Source organism: Palaemon carinicauda, chromosome 28 (assembly GCF_036898095.1).
Source record: "Palaemon carinicauda isolate YSFRI2023 chromosome 28, ASM3689809v2, whole genome shotgun sequence".
Lineage (NCBI taxonomy): Eukaryota > Metazoa > Arthropoda > Malacostraca > Decapoda > Palaemonidae > Palaemon > Palaemon carinicauda.
In genome coordinates this window covers 9,245,137-9,270,125 of record NC_090752.1, presented here as the reverse complement: position 1 = coordinate 9,270,125, position 24,989 = coordinate 9,245,137, and the positions used below count along the sequence as shown (strand labels likewise).

The window sequence follows — 24,989 nt, the reverse complement described above, 5'->3', positions numbered from 1 at the left end:
CGTAGGCCGTAGACCTTGCGTAGCAAGGTACAGGGACTCCTTATTTTTGGTTTCAACCTATTCAAAATAAGGATACATTGAGTAAAGCCAAAATGCCAGATTGTCAGGGACGTCCACCCTCCTGATGAGCAAGTCACCTATAATGAATAGTGTAGGTTTGTATTCCAGTTACGGAACAAATGAAAAATTTGTAGATAATTTGTATTTTTCCTAACGATACAAACCTTTAGCTATTTTCACAAACTCGCCCGCCAGCCCTAACCCCCTTAAGTCCTACCTCCAAGCAAAGCGAGCTAAATCACAGTTGTGTGAGTGGGAGCAGTAGCAACCTACCCCTCCTACCCCAGCTAACTAGCAGAATGGGTAGTTAACCCTCGCTAAAATTTTAATGGCTCGGTCTTTCAGCCTTGCTGAAAATAATTTCCCTAATAAATAGCTAAAGGTTTGTATCGTTAGGAAAAATACAAATTATCCACAAATTTGTAATTTTTTCAGACATTTTTTTCCTCTAGTCTATGGGTTTGATCAATCACTTTATTTATATTTCTGTACATGTTTCTGTTATTTTTGTTAGTTTAGTGTCTAAGTATGATGTATCTTTTTTATTACCATTAAATCTTATGCTGTCTGGAGACATTAAGCGAAATCCGGGACCAGTACGTCCTCCATTTCGTCAATTTCGTCTAATTTATTGCAATATTCGTGGTCTTCATGCAAATATTCAAAATCTTATAGTTGCGTCCAGACAGTATTTTTTGTACGCAGAAATGTTGGTTTCTAATATGAGACATTCATCTGAGGTCCTTGTAACAGGTTTTAAGAAGCCAATAATGTTGAAATGCGATGCCATCCCTAGGGCTGGGGAATGGCTGTGTATATTAGGACTGAGTACCCTGCTTCTCATAAGTCCTGCTATGAATGTGGATGTCATGAGGTTCAGGTAATGAAAGTTTGTGGCAGGCATAACAACTTCTATTTGTGTTCGATCTACCAGAATCCAGATATGGATGATTCTATCTTGGTCTTTTACACCATTATCGCTAAGATACAAGATGATAGAAAGGCCTCTTTTGCCTTTGTTGGTGATTTCAATGCTCACCATAGTGAGTGGTTAAATTCTGTTCCTCATACAGATTGCCATGGCTTAAGAGCTTTAGACTTTGCCTCTGAATCAGGCTGTTAGCAAATCATAAGTGAAGCTACTCACAGGTCTGGTAACTGCTTGGATCCTCATATACACCAACTCCCCTGGCGTTATAGCTAGTAAGGTTGGTTCTCCAGTTGAGATATCTGATCTTGCCTTGATTTCATTAGTAGTGAAGACTGAGCAGCCTGTCTTTGATGTTTCATACTCTTATAAAATTTATATGAAATCTCAAGCAGACTGGAATGGGATTTTGCATGATCTTTTGTGCTTGAATTGGTCACAATTGTATGGTAGTGTTTATCCTGTTGTCCCTTTGAATGAGAATCTAGCGAACATAATTGATAGGCGTTTTCATTTTCGTGTGCTAAGGTACCGAGTGAAGGGCAAACCATGGTTCAATTATGATTGTAGACATGCTTATTTTGAGAAGCATGAGGTCTATCATCTTTGGAAGGGTAACAGATCAGATTTGACCTGGAATAACTATACTCAACTTATATCTTTTGCTCGGAGATTTTATGCTTCAACTGAAAAGGAATACAATTTACTGTAACCTTAAAAGAAACCCTTTCTGGTACAACCCAGTAGCATAAGTGGTGGACTACCATTAAATTTGCACTCGGGTATAGATACAACAGTTCCTCCTTTATTTAAACCAGATGGTTCTGTCATTCACGTTGCCTTTTGGCTGATGTGTTTGACAGTAAGCAGAGTAATGAGAAACTCAAACTTCCTCATTCCTGTTTTCACGGAGCTAAACTAACTAGTTTAGCTTTTTGATCTCTTGAAATTAAAGCTCTGTTGATGTACCTTGATGTTTATGGAGGTGTAAATCCAAATTATATTTTTCCTTTTTTTTTTTATAAAGACTGCAGCTTTCTTAGCTCCGAATTTGTTATTTTGTGCAAGTTAGCAAGAAGAGGAGCTTTTAGCACTTGTTGGAAAATTGGTAATGTTACTCCACTATGTGAATGTGTTTGTGGTAGCTCAAGTCCAACTGATTATCACCCAATTTCCACTATTCCAGTATTATCTTAAGTTTTTTAATGTCTTTTGGCAAAATGTCTTAATAGGTTTGCTGAAGGTAATCATGTTCCCTAGTTTGCAATTTGGTTTTCGTAAAGGCTTTGGAGCATATGATGCCCTTCTTTCAATCTCTAGGCTGTAGAGAAATCCTTTGGTTGTGGTCTGGAAGTTCGTATGATTGGCCTTGATTTTAGTGCTTCCTTTGACCTTGTTAATTATGAGGCCCTTGTTTTCAAACTCAAACTATTTGGAGTGGGTGGGTCGTTTCTTAGCATCATTATTGAATTTTTAACAGATCGCCAAGAGTTGTTGTTGATAGGCACCATAGTGAGTATAAGAATATATGGTGTTCCTCAGGGTAGTGTTCTTGGCCCATTACTTATCATACTATATACACATGACGTGGTTTGGCCTAGAAAACGAGCTTGTTGCATATGCTGATGATGCTATTCTTTGCATCAATTCCATCTCCAGAATGTAGATCTGGGGTTGCTGAATCCGTTAATAGAAATCTAGCTGAAATTAGTGCATGGCGCAAATAATGGGGTATGAAGTTGAATCTCGTCCAAACTCGAAGTATGATTTTAAATAGGTCAACGACAGTGACCCCTTAACATCCGGATCTCAGCATTGATAATGTTTCCTTAACTCTGTAAGACTTTCAAAATTTTAGGTGTGATTCTCGACAGCAAATTTACTTTTGAGAAACACATTAGGTCTGTCTCTTCTTCAGTTGCACAAAAGATTGGCTTATTGAGAAAGTCATTAAAGATTTTTGATGATCAAAATATTCTGAAGTGTTTTAATTCTTCCATTCTACAGTACTTTGTTTTGAATATTGTTCTCCTGACTGGTCTTAGGAACTTGCTGTCTATTAAATTTTTTATTCCTGATCTAGATATTAATCTCTGGCACAGTTCAATTAGTTCATTATGCATGTTGCCTAAGATTTTTCATAATTCTGACCATCCTTTACATTTAGATCTTCCCGGACATCCTGTTAATTCTAATAGTCATTCCTCCATCGAGGTTCAATACTACACAGTGTTCTAGAAGTTTTATTCCTGCTGTGACCAAGTTGTGGAATGATGTTCCTATCGGGTAGTTGAATCATGGAACTTCAAAAGTTCAAACTTGCAGCAAATGTTATGTTAAACAGGCTGACATAAGTCTTTTTATAATTTATATATGAAATACCCATTTTAATGTTTTTTTTTTTTAAATATTTTATTTTAATTACTTCTTATATAGTTTATTTAAAACATTTTATTTTAAATACTACTTATATCATTTATTTATTTCCTTTATTCACTGGGGTATTTTTCCCTGTTGGAGTCCTTGGGCTTATAGCATCTTGCTTTTCCAACTAGGGTTGTAGCTTAGCTAGTAGTAGTAGTAGTAGTAGTAATGATAATAATGATAATAATAATGATTTTAATAAAAAAAAAAATAATAGTGTAGACACTTTTGACTTTGTAGGGTTCCCCATCTCAGGACATGTTCGCCCCTAAATTACAAACTCCCAGCGTAATGCTCTTCAGTCCCAGACCAAGCTGCAGTTATGGAATGTGCCTTAGGCACCCATGGGACAGACTTTACTTCTCTTCTACGCCTTTCCGTTGTTTTTTCTTATTCATCAGACATTGAGCAGAGTCTGAACACCCCAGGGAGTCAAAATAATGCTAGTAGCTCCAAAGTGGCCAGTAGCAGAGTAATATTCAGACCTGCTGGAACTTCTCATCGAAATTCCAAGAGAACTTCCAGTATGGCCAAACTTGTGACGACAACCGCACATAAAGTTCCATGACGTAGTGCATTGCCTGTCTCTCTTCAAGGCTGGAGATTCCAGCATCTCCTCCAAAATAAAGACTTTTCGAGACCAACTGCGAAACAGCTTTCCGAATACTGTACCTATAGAAATCGAGTCTAGGAGTAACCCATATAAGTGACTTGTTTGTATGGTTAGGAAAAATACAAATTGTTTTTAAAATATGCATTACTTTAATTTTCCCAACTTAAGCTTTTTATTCATACTGGTCTGCCATCTTCTATCTCCTTTGTAACTCCTTTCTGCAATCAGAAGTGATGCCATATCACCAGTGAGTCTGTGTGCTGGGTGGCTGGTTTAAACCCCACCCACCCCACTACCTTAGTGGTTGAGTTGTTTACTACTTCAGGTTTTATGGCTATTTCAGCTTCGACAAAGTAATATTCTTATATAAAGAGCTTATGGTTTGTACAGTATACTGTTGTTAGGAAAAAGATAAAATATTTCCAAATTTGTCATTTTTATAAGATGCTTGGTGATTTTTTTTTTTTTTTTTTCGTAATGTAACCAAGACATCATTCTAAGGAAACCATCTCATTTTGAAGTTGTCCTAGATATTCACTAAATTGGATGAAGCTTTTCTACCCTACATTATATAGAAGGGAAAGTCGACGACGATATTGGACCAGTTACTGATAATTTTACCCAGAATCCAGTGTCAATGTAACACACAAGCATTGCTCTTCTGTATTTGTCTCATTATTTGAGAAGTTAGGTTTTAATTTTAGTAATTGTTGAACCCTAACTCAGTAGTGGTAACAGCATGGTAGGTTTTAGAATAAAGTATTTATTTTTAGTTTGGAAAAAGTTAGACTAAAATATCACTGCTTTAGAATGGCTTACAAATTCACTTTTATTGTTAGTGTTACTTTTTCATCTGGACACTCATAAGAAGTCTGGTTATGTATTATGAATAGATTTGCAATCTATTAAAACTTTACTTTCCTGATTTGTATAGTATTCAGAGTAAGTTGTCTCTGCTCCCCACTCTGCATATTAATTTTTTCCCTATATTTTTATACTATTAAAAGAATTTCACTGACCACTACTTTGAGGAAAAGGTATATAAAGTATATGATGCCATGACAAAAGGTTTTATTTGTGATATTGTTGGTACATAGCATATACTGTTATTTCGTTGAAAAATGTTCATGTATGCATTGATATAGTTTACTGTATTTTATTGAAATCATCTCTACTTGATGATGATTATATGTAACTAGATTTGTTAGTCCCCTTAAATGTCAATTTTTAATGTGTAATATAGCCTTGATCCTAATGAATTATAATAGAAAGAACTTTAATTTTTCTCTTTCAGATGAGGATGCCTAGAATTTCAACCTTCCATGGCTGGAAAATAGATAAATTCCCTAGTGAAGGGATTAAAAGTAGGACAGGCCAAGGAAATACTGGCATAAGGTAAAAAAATAATTTTTTTAGTAATTACAGTTTGTTGGAAGAAAATATAAGTTTTGTATATAATTCAGACTCATTATTTAGTTGAAATTACTATATTATTACAGATCAAAAGGTATAATTACTTCTTACGTAGGATACAAACTTCGAGTCGTGTTTACTCCTAATTGGATTTTACTGCAACTAGAAAAGTAAAAGTGCTTAGCTTGGCAACCATATATATGGTTCCTCTTTCCATGGTAGTACAGTCTGGCCTTTGCGAGGCTGTTCACTCTCCTTTCATTCACCGTCTTTAGACGGTTCTTCGGAGCTACAATCCCGACGCCATAGTGGGTTACTTGGTGCCCTTTCTTTTTTCAGTGCTTTCTCTGTGCGCATTGTGAATATAAGGAACCTTCATAATCTGCATTTAAGTTGATGATCATCCTTTTTACCCAAACTGCCGTGGTAACCCGTGTTCCTCTGATTTCACCGTACAATGTTTGTTGGGAATGGCCTCATACTCGGTGAGAAAAGTATTGTGCACGCCACACAAAGACTAAAAGAGATAGACCTCTTTCCTCTCTCTGAAGAACAAGAAATGAAGGCCTCTCCTTACGACGCACCATCTCTATCTCACTCCAATCCTTCTTTACTGGAGTTCTTTGAAGGTGATGGGCATAATTGTAATTATTTTTCAGATTAGTGAGATGTGTTCATGCTTTATCATTCCTAGGTCTGCATGGGTTATAATTAATCCTATTTTACCTAAAACGTTGCTGATAGCTAAGCTGGACTTTTAAAATTTTCAGAGATTCAACTTTCAAAGAAATGAGAGGAAGAAGGCTTAACCCCCCATTCCTCAGGTGGCCGCCATCAACATGAGAGATAGGCATTCCACCCTATTATTCAGCTTTCACAAACAAGTGCTGTAAGTGGGATTTACCAAATAAATCTTATTCCTCACAGATATGAAACTTAAATAGAAAGTCTTTCCTGCTCCTTTGTCTTTGTAGGACAGAGAATAGTGTCCCATGAACAAGCAAGGCTCCAAGAATTCTATTTCAGTTATGTTGTCTCAAAGTTCTGATTACAGAGTTAAATGCAAGGACATGCCCTAGAGGGTAAAAAACCTCTTAACATTATTCCCAAATAGGAACCTACTAGATGTGTAACTTTAGTCAGTTTCTCATAGGCGACCTGCCTGATCTTATTCCTGAGGCCACAATCAGCACCGCTGATGTAACCCCTTGTGGTGTTCTACCCGCCGGATCAGAGACTTCTCATTTTCTCACAATTCAGTCTCTTATGATGATTACTAAATGGTGTCTTGGGGACTTATCATGCAGCTAAGTTAATAGCAGGCTTTGTAAATTTTACTCAATCTCGTAGAAAAACCTGGCTCTTGACACACTCTATCTGCTTAACAAACAAGTCTGCTATTGAAAACTAGCGATCCAGCAGATCATCAAGTTACCTCTTTTGGTACCGTCTTGCCAACTTCGAGTTGGTCTCGAAAAGCGTTTGGAGGCACAACTCTTGTTCCAGGTGTGCCTAGTAACAAGGTAGCTAACCTTTCCCTCCAATTTTTTGACATTTGAGATGCAAAGATATGGAGTAGAGAGCTATGTCAGCTGTTCTGGCCTGCTCCTGGCTAGAAAACACTGGTTAGAGACAGTGTCCTAGTTTGCTATTTCAGAGAACAAGAAAATTCCTTATGCAGTAACAATTTGAAGACTTGCCCAGATTGTGGAGAGGGGATAAGGCCTTAAAGAGTTCCTGTTGCATAAGTTGCCGTATCTTGAAATGCTGAGAAGCAGTTTTGGCCGGGTGCTCTAAATGTGGAACACCTAACTTTTTTTTCCCCTCCCTTAGAAGTAGCTGCAGCAATAGAAAAGTCAGAGAAGGCTAACCAGTTTTCCTTTTTGATAAAGCAATGGCTCTCAGGATGCTTGCTCTCTATCAGCATCAAAAGCTTTCCCCCTTCAAGCAGGGACAGCAGTGATGAACCTATTTAGGCAAGAATTGGGCCTCCAAGGAACCGGATCATACCCCAAATTTTTGTTGGAAATTCACTTTTCAAGACGAAGGGGCAGAGGCTCCCGCTAGGTGGAGCAGATCCTTTGACTTGCCACCAGCAGTCATTGGGATCGGGTAGTTCTCTATTAAAGGGTATTGCGTCCCATTCACGAGCTGTCACTCCCTTGACTGACTCCTACAACCCCATTATTCTACTCGAGGATCTCCAAAGTAACTTCTAGATGTGGGAGTGTCTCAGATGCTGGCCAAAGGGGCTGTAGAGAAGGTTACTGACATCCTAAGGCTTTTTCAGCAACCTCTTTTTGGTAGAGAAGCTTGAGATTCTGAAACAAGTGTCGGCTCCACTTGAAAGGAATTTCTCCCAGCTCATTTTCGGCAGACTTGGTACAAACCTCCCTAGAGAAACAAAAATTTCCCTTCGGAGGGATGCACTTTCATTTGCTGCCGTGGGCTTTAAAAAGCCAGTGGTCTGAGGCATCGAACCCTCCTGCAGCCTAAGTGGAGGTGTTATGAGAAGCAAGAACATCTCTTTTGGGTAAAAGGGGAGAACTTGCTATCTGGAACTCGGCTACATGTCCCTCCTCCAGAGTTTCTTCTTTTTCAGTTGTCTATCACCGGGGGTATATACCAAAGTCAAAGGAAGATGAGATCTTCCACGTCAAACTACCTAGAGACGAAAGCAGTGTATCTTAGTGGTACTCCACATTGCAGACAGTCAAGGCTCTGTGGTTTTGTTGAGCAACAACTTCACAGGAGTGAACTACATAGCAAGCTAGAAGGCTCAGTATCCCATCTTCTTGGGCAGCTGGCAGTAGGAGTACCACTGGGTTTTCCCACATGTGGTCTTTCTTTCAGCCAGCTTTATTCTAGGGAGGAAGAACATGATAGCAGATCTAACCGAGCCAACTTGGGGATGACAGTTGATTCAGAATGGTCCTTCCTGCTTCAAGTGGTGAAAATTCTTTTGAATTTGTGGGGTTTCCCTGACCCCTGGACATTTTTGCCACATTCCTAAACTACAAACTCCTAGTATATTGCTCTACAATCCTGGGACCCAGCAGTGGGATGGGATTGACTTTTAATGCCTTACCCCCTTTCTGCCAGATGAGACAGGCCCTGAACAAATGCAGCCTGCAACTGTAGGAGTAATGTTGCTTGCCTTAAATGGTTTTGGTGGTAATCAGTCCATTTGATCCTATCAAAGTTTAAAAGGAACTAACTGCTTTGCTAAAATATACTTTGTGTTGTTCACAGTTACACAATGTTCATTGCCAATTTCTTCACGGTTGGAGTTAAGCTACAGGGAGAACTTGGCCTTGAGCCCATGTCTAATAAAGCTGAAGGGAATTTTATCTCTCTTGTGGGAATGTCGGCTCTTTTCAAGTTTTGAACAGACCTGGAAAACTCCATCTTTTTCCCTGTTCCCGAGTTGGCTAAGATTCAGAACCAACACAGCCATATCAATAAAACACATTCGACTTAAAGAGGTATATATGATAAACAGGATATGTTACTTTTGTCCTATAAGAACTGTCTGGGGGTATAGGAGAAGAAAGAAAAGTTTGTTTGAAAAGTTTTATCCTCCTCAAGCAGGGTCCTCAGGAAGCACTGGACAAAGGATCCCCCTAGCCTGTGGCAAATATTAGAGGGTTTTTTAAAGAAACTATCAAGTTCTCTCTATATTGCAGGTGTTAAAGCTTGTTTAGCTTGTTTGTGACCAAAAACTATTAAACTTTTGCTATAGCAAAAATGACCCTAAAAAAGATGGTGCCTTTGACTATAAGACATGTCTTCCACTAAAAGGAAAGACTGATCAAATTGACAAACTTTTAACTCATCTGTCATCCCCTGCCCCCCTTGTTTTTTTTTACCTTATGAATTTTTTCTAGTCAGAAAAAGAGATGGTATGATTATATTAGGGCAATTGAAAAATTGTTTTCAACTTCAGATATTTTATTAATGACCTTTTGAAAGGAAGAGCATAAATTTGGATTTACAATGGATTAGTACCATTTTAAATACCTTTGATTAACAAAGTAAACTATAAATAATAAATTTTAATTAATTGATTATATTCAGTTCTATGTTATTTGATAGAAGTGTCTTTGAAATTAAATACACTTTTTATCTTTTAGACAAATTCTTTGGAGTTACTGCTGCTGCTGCCACCGTTTTCGTCAGGATGGGAACTGGTCGTTGCTGCTTCTGCCTCTGTCTTCGTCTGGATGGGAACAAGTTGCTGCTGCCTTCGGAGTCCGGATAGGAATGAGTTGCTGCCGCCTTCCTCTGGATGGGAACAAGTTTTTGCTGCCGCCTTCGTCGGGATCAAGTTTTTACTGCCGCCTTTGTCTGGATGGGAACAAATTTTTACTGCCGCCTTCCTCTGGATGGGAACGAATTTCCGCCGCCTCCCTCTGGATGGAACGAGTTGCCGCCGCCTCCCTCTGGATGGGAACTAGTTGCCGCCGCCTTCCTCTGGATGGGAACGAGTTTTAGCTGCCGCCTTCCTCTGGATGGGAACGAGTTTTAGCTGCAGCCTTTGGATGGGAACGAGTTTTTACTGCCGCCTTTGTCTGGATGGGAACGAGTTTTTACTGCCGCCTTTGTCGGGATCAAGTTTTTACTGCCGCCTTTGTCTGGATGGGAACAAATTTTTACTGCCGCCTTCCTCTGGATGGGAACGAATTTCCGCCGCCTCCCTCTGGATGGAACGAGTTGCCGCCGCCTCCCTCTGGATGGGAACGAGTTGCTGCCGCCTCCCTCTGGATGGGAACGAGTTGCTGCTGCCTTCGTCTGGATGGGAACAAGTTGCTGCTACCACCTTCGTCTGGATGGGAACAAGTTGCTGCTACCACCTTCGTCTGGATGGGAACAAGTAGCTGCTACCACCTTCCTCTGGATGGGAACAAGTTGCTGCTACCACCTTCCTCTGGATGGGAACAAGTAGCTGCTACCACCTTCCTCTGGATGGGAACAAGTAGCTGCTACCACCTTCCTCTGGATGGGAACAAGTAGCTGCTACCACCTTCCTCTGGATGGGAACAAGTTGCTGCTACCACCTTCCTCTGGATGGGAACAAGTTGCTGCTACCACCTTCCTCTGGATGGGAACAAGTTGCTGCTACCACCTTCCTCTGGATGGGAACAAGTTGCTGCTACCACCTTCCTCTGGATGGGAACAAGTTGCTGCTACCACCTTCCTCTGGATGGGAACAAGTTGCTGCTACCACCTTCCTCTGGATGGGAACAAGTTGCTGCTACCACCTTCCTCTGGATGGGAACAAGTTGCTGCTACCACCTTCCTCTGGATGGGAACAAGTTGCTGCTACCACCTTCCTCTGGATGGGAACAAGTTGCTGCTACCACCTTCCTCTGGATGGGAACAAGTTGCTGCTACCACCTTCCTCTGGATGGGAACAAGTTGCTGCTACCACCTTCCTCTGGATGGGAACAAGTTGCTGCTACCACCTTCCTCTGGATGGGAACAAGTTGCTGCTACCACCTTCCTCTGGATGGGAACAAGTTGCTGCTACCACCTTCCTCTGGATGGGAACAAGTTGCTGCTACCACCTTCCTCTGGATGGGAACAAGTTGCTGCTACCACCTTCCTCTGGATGGGAACAAGTTGCTGCTACCACCTTCCTCTGGATGGGAACAAGTTGCTGCTACCACCTTCCTCTGGATGGGAACTCCCAAGTTTCTGCTACCACCTTCCTCTGGATGGGAACAAGTTTCTGCTACCACCTTCCTCTGGATGGGAACTCCCAAGTTTCTGCTACCACCTTCGTTTGGAAGGGAATGTTTTTGGTACCGCCTTCGCCTGGATGGGAACGAGTTACTGCCGCCTCCGTCTGGATGGGAACGAGTGGCTGCCGCCTCTCTGGATGGGAACGAGTGGCTACTGCCACTATCGTCTGGATGGGAACAAGATGCTGCTGCCACTATCGTCTGGATGGGAACAAGAGCCTTCCTCTAGATGGGAGGGGACGAGTTGCTGCTGCCTTCCCTCCTCTGGATGGGAAAAAGTTGCTGCTGCCGCCTTCAGCTGGATGGGAACAAGTTCCTGCTGCCGCCTACGTCTGGATGGGCTAGGTGTATTCACCAACATCTACTGAATGTGACTGGGTGAAACTGAAATTCCAGAAGCAAATGCAACCTTCTTCTCCACGAAAAACTCCATCTTCCGGATATAAAGATGATACTTCACGCTGTCTACGCTGTCTACTTTTGGATGTGCTTGTGCAGCAGTATTTTTATGGCCTGGGCAATATCTCTTCTGAATGTGGCCTAGCTTAATCTGCCAGCCTCCAAAAGAAAAAAAATCCAACCTCCTCCTGAACATAGCTCTGAAGTGTAGCCTTTCTCCTCGATGTGAACTAGCCATTTGATGGCCGAGTGAAACATGCCACATTCTGAATATAAATGATCATCGCTGAGATGTGGCTGTGAGGAAATGACTTTTCATTGTGGCTTGACTCAATTCCTCATCTGGGTGGCAGGGTGGAAGTTGCCCATGTCGGATTGTCATTACAGACCTTTTTAAATACAGTATACTGCTATCTCATGATGAATATGGCAGTAACTTTCCCTGCTTGATGGAGAGGGAAGCTATCTCTGGATGTTGGGAGAGCACTGTCCAAACATGTGATTGATTCAAAGCTACTGCTGACTTCTCCTTGGTGTAAGCAACCTTATTTTGAACGTGGCAATTGTTTTCTTCTGAACGTGGTTCAAATTCTAACCTCCATATTGAGTGGAGGATAATGGTTATTGAAGGTTTTCAGCTTATCCCTCATGAAGCATCATCTGAAATGTAAAGCTCAATTATTTGTCGTCTGAATTTCTAACAAATTTATTTAGTATTACATAATTTTCAATTATGCTATAATTTAAACAATTTCTACTACAAGTGTATAAAAAATTATTATATATTACAATTACTATAAATTACAATTGACTTTTACCATATAATAAATGTTTGAAATAATAAATGTTATTAAACTAAAATTAATCCCTACGATCGATGGATTTTGGGGTACATAATTTTGCCTTGTTAACTAGCTACCTGATGGTGTCCTTTATGTATATTATTTCTATTTTTTATTAACAGTAACTTGATTCCCTGAACCCAAGCCTACGTCTAAAATGTACTGAAGATCCAAAGTCTGTTTTACACATGTGTATGTAGGGTCGTTTCTCAACTTCCAGAGTGGATGTGTAACCAGTACAAATTTAATTTGACCATAAATTATGAAAAAAACATTCTAACGTTTACAATATGGGCTTACAGATATTTAATTCTAGGTCTTAACAAAATTATGTAAATTTAGCTGTATTGATATACATTTTAATGCTATTTTTTTTTGCACTAAATTTAAACAACCACATTAAAAGTGCATCTTTACATGTATTTTCCATATACAGTAACTCCACTAGCTGTATTAACTTAAGTGCTATATTTCTAAATTCACAACAAAAAGAAAGGCAAATGCCGACATTGAGCTTACTGCCTACAGTTAATAGAACACACTAATTGCCATAAATAATTTTAACACTGTATCCATATTTTTTTTATTGCGTAATATTACATGAGGATGAACCTTTTAAGATCTTTCATGTGTAATAAAGTCAGGCCTATGCAAAATATATTTGGTGTATGGGGGAATATCGAATGTAAGTTGAAACTAAAATATACTCTACTGTAAGAACACCATTGTAAAGTTGTATGCATTGAATGAGAGTGCGAATGAATGCTGATATGCACCATCTAAATATACTGATGGCATACTAAATTATCAGAAATATGAAATATCCCAAAATAAGTTATAAGCACTGGTTTTTACAATCATCAATTAAAAAAGGAAAATCTAAAGATTAGCCTCACAAATGCCTACCCTGCAGTAATCAAAATGGCCTGAGATTATGTATAGATTTAAATTTTGGCCAGGTACCTTTCATATCCATAGTACAGCTGGGAGAAAAATACAGTTAAGAATTTTAAGTAATTAATATGTTTCCTAGATAAACAAACCAGAGTCCTTTTAAGATAGGGATATGATTTTGGCAGTGCGGGAATGGACAATTGTTAACATACCAGTTGGTTATGGATAATGACGCGAAGGGAAAACCCGCCCACCTGCTGTCAAAAGAAAGCCACTTTAGTCCTTTGACCTATGATTGAAGGGAATGGTTGAGGTGAGCAATTAAATTTTATTACTGCTAGGCTGTATATCTGGGTAACTCATTATGCCAATGGTTAAGTGGATGAGCAATTTGGCTTAGTAACGAGAACTTTGGGTGTGGAAGAAATGGAAATTTGGATGAAGTTACTAGCAGCAGGGCAACGGACAAAATGTCTTCGGCTTTTACTTCTGATGCCTAGTGGATGATTTTACTGGAATTAGCATGGACCAGCAGGGGTCACTTGCCTTTGTAGATACCCACTGTGCATCACAAGGAACTGGCTATTCTTTGTATAAATAAGCCAATAAATTCTCTATGGATTTAGTCAAGTCTATGGAAACCAAAAATGACAGAATGGCCCCCAGTCCCGGGCATAATGGGCTGCTAAGAATCTCCCAGAAAAAAAAAAAAAAGAAGATTGGAATGTTAGAACCATGAATCAGATTGGCAAGCTACAGCAAGTGGAGAATTAAATTATAAAATATAGTTTGAATATCCGGGCCCTAACTGAAACACGTGAGGGGTAAAGAAATCTTAGACCAAGGCAATATATGTATCTACTCATGAAGAACATATGGAGTAGGAAGAGAAAGGGTAAGAATGATGACGCCAAGAGCATAAGAGGCATTAACGGAATGAAGAGTAGTAAATAATAGTGTTACTTGCACAGTTTATATCAAAACGGTACAATATATGAGCCAACTAATGATACCCTTGAAGAAAGGAAAGATGAACACTTAAGTACTGCAGAGTAATAGATGAGATCCCAGAGAGAGACGAAAATTGTGATTGGTGACTTAAATGCTGCTGAAGTTAGAAGGAATAATCAAAGTATAGAGAATGTGATGGGTGTTGAGGGTCTTGGCAAAGTTGCAAATGATAATGGGGCACACTTTAGGATAAAAGATGTTAAGCTGAAATCTTGAAAACTGCAATGGGCCAATACAACTACTTACTCAGAAGGGAAAAATGCAAATACTATAAGAGAAAGATCAGCAAAGCAGCAACGGACATGAATTAGTTTAGTTTATATTGTCTCCTAAATGGTATACAGTAATGGGAAATTCAAATGTAAAAAGGCTACCAGAGATGAACAGCTACCAGGAACTAGCATATAATTTTCTAGTATTCTTTAAAAAGAAAATAAAATATAACTAGGTCATTAGTAAATATTGAACTTCAGATTAATGCAATACCAGATACACAGATATAATCACAGATTTAACAATATAACACTATATCACTAAGATTATCAAGAGAGCAAAGAAAACTAACTGCAATTGATCCAATGCCACCCATATCTTAAGTACCATAACTGTAGAAGCAGCTTTTCTAATCTATCCAAAATTATTATGAGAATAGCAAATGCAAGCATCAATGAGTAAGTTTCCCAAATCTAAGAAAATGGGTAGTCACACTGGTTCTGAAAAGTGCTCTAGATTATCAGGAATTAAACACTTATAGACCTACTACGAATCTATCCTTTGTTTCAAAAGTATTAGAATGCGTAATTCTTGAACAATTGTCCGTCAGTCAGAAGAAATTAAGCTTTACCAGACAACCAGTCAGCTTACAGAAAACTATACTCCACGGAGACAGCCATCTGTTCTTTTTTGAATTATATGCTGGAAATGGACAAAAATAAATGTGATTTTAATATTAGCAGCATGAACTGCTACTGAGTTATCTACAGCTATCGGTGTTGAAAATCGAGATTTTGAATACCTGAAACACTACCTGGATGGCTGAAATTACTGTGTGCAAATTGGAAACTCATTCATCATATGAACCTTTAAACAGAGGGGTACCTCAGGAGAGTGTACTGGGCCCAATCTTATTCTGCATGTATAATATTGGTCTATCAAAAATACTACAAAGGCATGGTGTGAAGTTGAAACTTTGCGGATGATACACAATTTTACTTTTCCATAAATTATATATTTTACACTAATAGATTAGACTACTGAAACTAAACTGAATCCTTGATAGTGATAGGGAATTAATAACTAGAATTAGATGAAAATAAAACAGTTTATGGTGGTGGGAAAGAAAATCAGAGTAAGAAACTTGGGTGATATTAAAAAAACACAGAAATAACAACTGTCTCAATATCTAGTAACGTTCGTGACCTAGGCGTTATCTCAGAAACATTGCATTTATAATAAAGTACCTGGATTTCAGTAAAGAAACGTGATAAACTGTGTTATTACCAGGATTGACTACTGTATCTTCATCTTCTACAATTTACCAAAAGTACAACTAAAGAAATTACGAAACATAATATACAGAGGAGCAAGCCTGGTAAAAGGTGTCTCACCTAGAGAATCAATCCTATACCAATTGATTTACATTGGATGCCAATTAAAGCGAGGAGAGAGTTTAAAATGATTACAATAACCCACCAAGTTATCAGAACCGATGTCTGAATTATGTAAGAGAATTGCTACATTTTATGCAGTCAACAAATCGTGCTGACAAGAAAAATTATAGATGGTTTCAAACTATTGGAACCTGGATAAATGTCTACTTTAGGCTCTAGAGCCTTTAGATATGCAGCCCCGAGATTATACATTAAGCTCCCACGAGATATCCAAATGATTGAGGATATTAAGGCTTTCAAGAGGAAACTAAGACTTTCTTATTATGTGAGTGCTTCGACTGTGGCAATTTAAAAGTCAATGAGCAATAAGCTATGTGAAATGTTGAATGATTTTGAACGAACATCATAAAACGACTGAAGAGAGTAGGGTTCCCCTGCTGTACAGGACTGGAAAAGCAGCCGTTAAAGAAAGAAAGAAGAAAGACTAAATTTTTATTCAACAAACAATCTTGTTATTGGAGGTACTCTTTTTCCAGTGCAAGGACATCCACAAATAATCATTGACTTCACCATGTGGCAATTAGTAAAATCAAATAGATCAGAGCCATTAATAAAGACAGAAGGAGAACTCTGAGAACACAAGTTATAGAGGTGCAGATATTGGTAGTGATCACCAGCTCATTGCCACACTTGAAATTAAAACAAAGCACCCAACAGAAAAGTAGATAGAATACCTAAGTTTGATACAAGTAAGCTTCTAGAAGATGAGCACACAAATGTTTGGAATTGAATGTAGGAATCAATTTGCTGTCTCAAAAACTTTGATATGGAGAGCAGACAATGAAGAATGGTGTGATTTTAAGAACATATCAGTCAGTTGATAGTGAAATTTGGGACATGCCGTTACAAGGATCAAATGATACTTGGGATACTATAAAAAGGAAAGACAGAAATTGATTGTTTAAAGTTTTTGAAGTAGTAATGAACAATACAAGGTAAATTACAAGGTAGAGCATACTAAGTATTCCAATATTGATAGTGAAGTCAAAAGAAAAGCCAGGAATGACTGGCGAGTATATTTTGACAGGAAAGTAGATGAGACTTACAACACTATTAATTCAGGTTGTGGCTATGGTGTAAGAATTGCTCACAGAATTATTAATGAAATCTCTATTGGGGCAAAGCAGCAGCATATACCCATAAAAAAGAAAGGTGGATCTGTTATAACTGAAGATGAAGAAAGGCAAAATTGGATGGAATTCTTTAGCGAGTCATGAATAGGAGTTATGAAGGGAATAAATTTTATATACCTGAAGCTTAGGAAGACCTTGATGCGTCCATGAATGAATTCAGTGTTTTTGAAGGCAAAGCTATCATTGAAAAACTAGATGGATGGAAAGCCCCAGGATACAATGGAATAACAGCAGAGATGATATTGACTGAAAATGAAGCGACTGCCAGAATACTTGCAAGATTATTTTGTAGAATGTGGCGTGAAGAGGAAAAACCTAATGAATGGGAACTAGGAGTGATGGTGAAAATGGCGAAAAAAGAAGATCCGACTGATTGCAATGATTAGAGCCATCACACTGACGTCAGTTGTCATGAAGAGATTCTTTGACTAGAGAGACACATAAGAAGCCGAGATGAACATGCAGGATTTAGAAAAGGTAGGAGCTGTACTGACCTAATTTTCATTTTAAGACATGTGGTACAGAAATGTGTAAAGTACAGAAATCCACTTTTGATGGCATTTTTGGACTATGAAAAAAGCCTTTTATAGTGTGCACCAGCCAATTTTGGAGTTGCATTATGGAGTTCTTAAATGTGTAAATTTGAATGCACTTTCTATGCTCATGAATGGACAAAGTTAATAATAGTGGAGTTCTATCAAATGAATTTCCAGTGAACAGCAGAGTACCCCAAGGGAATGTGTTGTCACCTTTGTTTATCATCCTCATGGATTTTGTATTGCATAGAACAGTTGGGGAAGGAGAAGGATTGGACAGGATTAGTAACAGGAAGTATGCTGATGCTGTCCGTATTAGCCGACACCAGAATGCAGTTAATATCACATGAGGTAGGGCTCAACATAAATAGAAGACAGACAGATGAAGAAAACTGAATATGCAATGGAAAATTAAAGGATTAACGAGGAGGAATTGTCTAAATATTTAGGAACTATGATTTCTAATACAGGATCTTCAGAATTGGAGTATAGTGAAAGATTGAAAAAGGCAAATCAAACAATGGCTAGGTTAAGTAAAATTTGGAAATCAAACCACCTGAAATTACATATAAAAATCAGACTATACATCAGTTTAGCGAGATCAGTTACTGTTTGGACACAAGTCTTGGTATGATAATGAAACAATATCCAACAGATTTTGTAGATTTGGGAACAAAGCTTTCAAAAGAATATTGGGAGTTGAATGGCAAGACAGGATTAAAAAAAACCTAGGATTACTCAAGTGCCATATTTGGACGAAATCATGGCGAGGGGCAAATGGAGATGGTTTGGGCATCTCTTATCACTCCAAAAGAGATTACATCACCAAACTTTCAACTGGGCTCCACAAAGCACTAGAGTTGGAAGACCCAGGCCTACATGGCTGAAGACTATAAAGCGTGAAGCAAGAGATGCTGACTGGAAAAGTATTATTTAAAAAACATATATATTTATTTATGACTGGCGAAATCAAACCGAGGCCCTTTGCGTCAATAGGCATAGGAGGAGGAAGAGGAGGAGATGATCATTTAAATTTTATAGCTAAGAAAAATGAAAAGGACAATTTATGTTCCTACCTATATTTAAATCTTTACTCCTTTAAAATAGGGAGACTGACTAATTGGTTGGAAAAGTCCACTGCAGCCTAACTGGAGGGTTCTTTTCTTCCCCAGGAAGGAAGGCAAAGCTCCTAAAATTTAAGTAACATCTAATTTTAGCGATATAGAATTTGTTAAGGCCTGGGCCAGTAAAGGCTTAAAACTAAACAAAGTTGAAGGACCTGGAAAACCTCTCCCCCAACAAACGAAATGTCAGAAGTTCCAAACCAGGTACTCCAAGAGAAATGTTTGGCTAGACCAACCTATATCTTCCTCCTTGCCAAGAGGATGAATGAGTTACTGCTTGGCAGATGTAGTTTTCAAAAAAGGTGCTTGTCAAGTAGTTAAGCAGCATCAGATGTCCGACTGGATCAACGGCTGTGGTAGCTGCATACCCTTGAGAGATTAACAAGAAAAATGTAGAAGTCAGTCATTCTACCTCTCCTCAAGACTTATTCTGAACTAGTTACTTTAGGGAGTTGAGAGTACTTCACAACTAATGAGCAGCCACCTCAGGACCCAAATAAAAGGCATTCAAAGGCCTGTGGTTAATGTTGGTAAGGTAGAGAGAGGTAAAGGTGGTTCAGTACCTTAAGATCCACCTTCAACTCAAGTACTCTGACATGTAAACCCACACACTACTAACAGGGCCAAGGCTTGCGAGTTCTTTCCACACTGACCTAAGTTGCATCTGCAAATTATCATTATTATTATTACTAGCTAAGCTACAACTCTAGTTGGAAAAGCAAGATGCTATAAGCTCAAGGGCTCCAACAGGAAAAAGTAGCCCAGTGAGGAAAGGAAAGGAAACAAAAAAAAAAATTTAAGACCACCACCACCACCCCCAAAACTAATGTTTCCTATACAAACAATAAAAACTTTAACAAAACTAGAGAAAGATAAATAAGACAATAGTGTGCCTGAGTGTACCCTTAAGCAAGAGAACTCTAACCCAAGACAATGGAAGACCATGGTACAGTATCAATGGCACTACCCAAGACTAGAGAATGTTTTGATTTTGGAGTGTCGTCCTCCTAGAAGAGCTGCTTACCATAGCTAAAGTCTCTCTTCCACCCTTACCAAGAAGAAAGTAGCCACTGAACAATTACAGTTCAGTAGTTAACCCCTTGGATGAAGAAGAATTGTTTGGTAATGTTAGTGTTGTTAGATGTATGAGGACAGAGGAGTTTGTAAGGAATAGGCCAGACTATTCGGTGTACATGTAGGCAAAGGAAATACCAACCGTCACCAGAGAAGGGTGCAATGTAGTGCTGTCTGGCCAGTCAAAGGACCCCCATAACTCTCTAGCGTTAATATCTCAACGGGTGGCTAGAGCCCTAGCCAACCTACTACATCATCACCAGCCACAAGGAAGTGTCTGGATACTTCCTTGATGCTTTTGTTGGGGCTAATAAAAAGGCTGTGGCACTAGCAGATGAGCCATAGTCTCTTTAAGGAGCACTGTAGTGTCTAAGTAACACCAGGCAACTTGTTCTAGGTTTTTGTCACAATCGGTCGAGGTTATGAAGGTGACAAGAACCCAATCCCTCAAAGGTTTGTCATCTTAAAGAGCCTGAAACACTTGCTAATGCAGAATAGGGTTTCTCTCTCTTGAGGGAAAAATCCCAATAAGACTCTCCTCAGGTTAGTGGTAGGCATGTTTGCCAGTGCCTTGAGGAGGATTAGATTAGGACCATCCCATCCTGGCACCTAAGGCCCAGGGCTGGCAAGACTGCTCAACTTCCCTTCGATCATGGATTGATCCCCTTAAGAGGAGGGACTGTCACAATACAGAGGAGCTTGCTCTTCTCAAATTTGCAAAGTAAAGTGTGTCTAGACTCTAGAGGGAAAAACCCATGATTACCACAAGCTAGCAGGAGATACATCATCTATGCCCTGAGGATAAGCACCATACCCGCTTCTTTTTAATGGTGATGCTTCATCGGCAGAGGCAAGCGAGTGTGTAAACTATACTGCTTAATATCTGGCTGCAAAGATGCTCTCTCTACAACCTCATCTTAGTGTATCTTGCTCTCAAGATACACTAGCTCAAGTGAGGTAGCAGAAAGGGACCAGTAGACTTGGGGCCACCCGTGTCTCAAGGAAGGGGCCAGGGAGGTGGACTAACATATATGTACCAATCTATCGGGACAGAGTACACTCAATCTCTGGAAATTGCCTGCTGCAAAATTGCTATTGAGGTTGGGAAGGAAACGCCATCCAAAAGTAATGTAGGCTCTATTAGCAGTTCTCATATGTGCAATACAAGCATATCAAATTTTCTAACCAATTTGTACAGTGTTCTCTTAACAATACAAATCTGAGACCTTAAATACAAGTAAAAAGCTGAAATGGCAATTAAGCATTTTAAAGCTAGTTTTAGGGTGGTGGGCAGGCCACACCCACCTAACAGCTAGAGCTACCTTCACTCAATGTGGGGTGGTTGAGGTGGGCAGTGTAACTCAAAGGTCTCAGGTTTATTTGGTTAGGAAAGGCCAAATTCGTAGATAATTTGTAATTTTCCTAACGATGCAAACCTTTGGCTATTTGCTAGGGGCTCACCCTTAATAAATAGCATAGGTTTGTATTCCAGTTACAGAACGAATAGAAGTGATTAAAATGTGCAATTTGTTTCTCTATGTAACACAAACTTCCTACCTTTAATAGGAGACTACTAATGTGGAGGGCAGAAGTCCCTACAACCAAACTGGCTGATTTACTGGTCTGGGAAGTGTCAATGTACTTTGGTACTATATGGGAGCAAAATCCGCAAAATCCTTAGACAACCTATGTGGGAAGTCTTTGTACAATATAGGCACTGTAGAAGTGGGTGTACATACTTTCTATCCATCCTTCCCCTAGGTTAGATGTATGGGGCAGATATTGTAATTCAATACATATTAAATTGTAAAGAAAGGGTAGCCTACTCATCTCAGTGGCTTACATGCATCGGTGGTTGTCTGATCCAGCTCCACAATGGTACGACTGCTATATCCCAAGAGGCGAAGAAAAGGAAAAGGGCAGTCATTCCTACCTTTCATTCTTGGACTTATGTTCCAACTGTTATCCAAGATAAGAGGCTTCTTGTCCAATACTGTACAACTTGTTCAATAGCTACCACAGGTCCCACGATGAAGGTATCCAGGAACTTGTGGGCTTACTACGGACAGATTCTTCTTGAAGGCTAAGGTGAAACCAATATGCACAACTTCGTGAGCTCATGTTATTGATGGTCTGCTTGTGGGCTCTGCCGAAGTGGTATATACGTATTTGGTGGTCACACCAAGTTCACATGACATACAGTTCTTGGAGATCAACTTTTTCGCCTTGCCAGTGCTCAGAAACAACCTCTGTATGCTCTGGTCTGATCAGGCTCGGTCGTGTGGACAAGCCTTAACACTAGGATGCCAGGCTTTAGCAATGTGCCTGGATGCCCAAAGGGAGTCATTTTGACTGCCATAGGATTTTTTAGTTATTTCAGGAAATAATTAGTTTTTGATCATTTCTTTTTATTGTTATAACCATTTTTATATACAAACAATGCAACATTATTGTGTTCAATGTTCTTTTGTTAGAAATACTTAATATGAAATTTAGTTACCCACATGGATGCCCAGGGAGAGTCATTTTGACTCCTATATATTTTCAACCTTAATTGTGTGAATAAAAGTTTATATATTGATTCTTATATTCATTGTTACATAAATAAAGAGTAATTTGTATTCCAATGTATACAGGAATGAAGAAACTGAAAAAAATCTGGAAAATAAAGTGGTAGATATCCTAGTAATCATACAATAGGCGAACACATGAATATCCTTTTGAATATATTCCAGATCACATTTTTTACACAAGTTCAACTTTTGAGGTGCAGGTCCCATAAAGATTTTTCACATCTCGTGCTACTTACTACTGTACGGTTTTTCTTGCAATGAGCCTTCACTTGGCAGTATTTTTTTAGGTATCTGCTTTGATCTTTGTTTTCTCCATTTCACTGATTTCCCTCTGATCCAATTTCTTCCTTGACTGTATATTTATATTTGCTAATTCTTCGGATAGTTGTTCTAGGAATTCTTTCCCGGTAATTTTTTCTTTTGTCTCTTTCTTGTAGATAACCCATGCATTTATAGCTACCAGGTCTAAGGTTGTTTGGAAGGAATGAATAGGCCATCGCCTTGTGCACGTCCTCACTGAATACTTTTGAGCCATTTGGTCCAAAATGTTCCCTCTATATTTTGTTTCGTTGTAAAATTTGATTGTTTCCGGTGTTTTCTTAGCATTATTTTCTAAAGAAACATCTTGATGGAGAGTGCTAAGAACTGCAACTTTTTTTTTGAGTTTTCCCTGATAATCTGTAAGAGTCATGTCACCAGACTTGTAAAGCTTGGTAGAATACAAATCATCTTTCGTGGTTCTCACTGTCGCAGGTACTTTTCTTATTTTATTCATAGTCCCTATGATACTGGTTACCTGTATCTTTAGTTGCTTGGCTAAGTTGACTGTTGTAAAATAATTATCTGTTGTGACATTTCTCCCTTTGTTCAAATAAGGATCCATTAGTCTCATGACCACATAATCACTAACTCTCTTCCGTAGCACGATGCTCTTCTTTACCTACATAAGGAAATCCATTCACCAGATATTCACTCTCCTTATCTACAGCTAACCAGTACTTCTGACCGTACTTATCAGGCTATGATGCCATAAATTGTGTAAAAGGGCATCTTGCCTTACTAGGAAAGAGCTGCTCGTCAATAGATATATTAGGCCCCGGTTTGCAGCAAGCAATGCTGTTATCTATAAATCTATTCCATTCTGTAGAAAATAACACAAATTTGTCAGTTTTGAGTCTCTTTGAACGTGTAGATTTAGAGTCGAATAGCAAAAACCGTAGAATTTCACAGAATATGTTTCTTGACATAGCTTGCTTGCATAGTGGAATACCCACCCCAATTATCTCTCAAAAGGCTATGCACAGGTCTGTCATTCTTACCTACTACACCTCTGGCATTCATAACACTAATAAATGCTTCGTTCTTCCTCATTTAGAGAAAAATTTTGGCTTATATTCTGTCTGTGAGCTTCAGCAATTGTACAATTTTTGATGTGCTTTATTATGAATTTGTCAATCATTAGTCGCCATGCACTTGCTGGGCTACCAACAGTGTTACATCTTTTTGCATGGCCTGTAGGTCCTGGCATTTCTCTTAAAATATTTTGTTTTGACCGTCTGCCCCCTGAGCATTTATCAGCCAGAATTTTCTTCCACTATATACCATCCGAAGCGACAATATCTTCCCAAGTACACTCATCTGTTTCTTTATTTGTAATGAAATGAACAGTCGAACAAGTATTAGGCTCTGCAACTTCTGCCAGATGTATGAATGTTGCATTCATACAAGGATAATGAAAATGAGGAGAGAAAGTATGTAGTCATTCGATGAATATCAGTAAAATGCAAAAAGTTATGTTTTTTGAAAATTGCCAGTAGAAAATTTACTTGAATCACAAGGAAATTAGAAAATAGTGGAAGCAAAACATTTATTAGCTTGTAGTAAAGCAAAAATTATCTTATAATCTTCAACATATGATGTAGAATTATTAGAAAAGGGAATTCATGTGATTTAAGAAGAGTTTCACAGAAAAGAGTCAAAATGACTCCCTTGGGCATCCATTACAACATCTGAAAAAATTATATCTAAAGTAAGCCGGTAAACTTTTCTAGGATTGTAGGATATAATACACTCAAAATCAATAAAAGTCACAAAAGGATTCGTAAATTTATATGGAGGAACCGAGCCGGGAGTTATTTGAATAGTAGCAAGGAGCCAAAATGACTCCATCGGGCATTCTAGTGTTAATACACAATGATCACACCAAAACAAAATTTAAAAAGTTTATGTACACCACCACCAACCGTTTATATACAAAACATATTTCCACGCTTCTATTCTGCCACACCACCTCGAAGCGTAAACGCTATTAGGGGTGCAGATTGCTATGTGGCGTGTCAAGAATACGTCCTCTGATATTATGTGATATCCTTGAGAGAAAATTTAAGGATATTCACTCCAGGAGTTAGAATTCTGGATACCTAAAGGTAAAATTCACTGGGAATATCACTGTAGTACATATATCCCTTAGGAAGCTACTTTAAGGAATTTCCATCAGGACGACATGGCTTGAGCCCAAAAACACAAATATAGAGATCTTGTTCCAGCTTCT

At 38.8% G+C, this 24,989-nt stretch overlaps 2 long non-coding RNA genes across 2 annotated transcripts in view; one reads left to right on the top strand and one right to left on the bottom strand.

Moving 5' to 3' along the window:
• The window catches only part of LOC137621983 (uncharacterized), a 46,325-nt gene extending 40,070 nt beyond the window's left edge, over positions 1-6,255 (top strand). The window contains exon 4 of the long non-coding RNA XR_011040312.1: positions 5,320-6,255. This is a non-coding gene — a long non-coding RNA (uncharacterized lncRNA). The remainder of the gene's footprint in view (positions 1-5,319) is intronic.
• A 5,706-nt stretch (positions 6,256-11,961) lies between these two features.
• LOC137621982 (uncharacterized) overlaps positions 11,962-24,989 on the bottom strand; it is a 37,558-nt gene continuing 24,530 nt past the window's right edge. The window contains exon 3 of the long non-coding RNA XR_011040311.1: positions 11,962-12,241. This is a non-coding gene — a long non-coding RNA (uncharacterized lncRNA). The remainder of the gene's footprint in view (positions 12,242-24,989) is intronic.